Genomic DNA, 1,557 nt, shown 5'->3' on the forward strand with positions numbered 1-1,557 from the left:
CCAAACTGAAGGTGGTAGTCTTTGATCTTCATCTGTGAGTGCTTCATTCTTTGCTTTCAGGAAATAAGATAGTGTTATCTGCATATCACAGGTTGTTAATGAATCTTCCTCCAATCCTGACACTCTTCTTCATATAGTCCAGTTTCTCAGATTATTTGTTCAACATAAGGTTGACTACCATATTTTTACATAAAATGCTCCCATGTGAATAGTGTGCAAAGGCAAGGTTTGCAAAAATGTTTCTAACACATGCATTCTTTGTATAAATATACAGTAAATGTGGTAAAGAATATAACCCTGAGGCATTTCTTTCCTGATTTAAAACCACAGCAGTGACTTTAGAGGATAAGCACTGGGCTGCTAACCACAAGGTCAGCAGTTCAAGCCCACCAGACACTGTGCAGGAGAAAGATGAGACTTTCTGTGTCCACAATGATTTACAGCCTTAGAAACCCTATACAGGTCCCTATGAGTCAACCTCAACAGCACTTAACAACAAAAGTATCCCCTTGTTCTGTTTCAGTGACTGCCTCTTGGTCTATGTACAGGTTCCTCATGCATCTAATTAAGTGTTCTGGAATTCCTATTCTTTGTAATGTTTTCCATAATTTGTTATTATCTATTATCCACATAGTGGATAATAACACTAGACTGCAAACCACAATTATGGCATTTCAAACCCACCAGCTGCTCCTCAAAAACCCTATTGAGGGCCACTATGAGTTGAAACCAACTCAATGATCCTTAACAACAACAACAATACAGTCAAATGCCTTTGCATAGTCAATCAATTACCAAGGTAACAACATAGGTAATCTGATAATCTCTGCTAACAGACAAGATATGGCTGACGTGAACAAGGATATGCCGCATTCCATGTCCTCTTTTGAACCTGGTCTTCAGTCATTCTTTTCTTGAGAAGGTCTTTAAATTTGGGTTGGATATACTCTAGATTGCTGAGTCCTGGTGTGATACGGAAGGAAAAGCACTGAACTTTTAAGCACAAGATCAGCAGTTCAGAATCACCAGTCACTCCACAGAAACCCTATACAGGGTTGCTATGACTCGGCGCTAACTCAACTACACTTAACAACAAAAAACAGCATACTCTAGGTTGTACTTTGGATCTTTTGGACAGGTTTTCACTTTCTTTAGCTTCAACCTGAACCTGCATATGAGAAATTGATGGTCTGTTTTACATTTATACGCTGGCATTGTTTTGGATAATGATATTGAGCTTCTCAGCCATCTCTTACCACAGATGTAGTCTATTTCATTCCTATGCATTCCATCTGGCAAGGTCCATGTGTACAGTTGCCATTTATGATGTTGACAAAAGATTTGTGACAAGTCATCAGTCTTGCAAAATTCAAGCATATGATCTCTGATACCAAGGCCATATTTTCCAACTACTCAAACTTCGTTGTTTCCAACGGTCACATTCCAATAACATATCTGATCAATTTCAGGCTGCAGAAATTGGTAAAAATCTTCAATTTCTTAATCTTTGGCATTGCTATTGGCATTGAGTTGATTCTGACTCATAGCAACCCCGTA

The sequence above is a fragment of the Chrysochloris asiatica genome, unplaced genomic scaffold, assembly GCF_000296735.1.
Source record: "Chrysochloris asiatica unplaced genomic scaffold, ChrAsi1.0 scaffold00222, whole genome shotgun sequence".
Taxonomy (NCBI): domain Eukaryota; kingdom Metazoa; phylum Chordata; class Mammalia; order Afrosoricida; family Chrysochloridae; genus Chrysochloris; species Chrysochloris asiatica.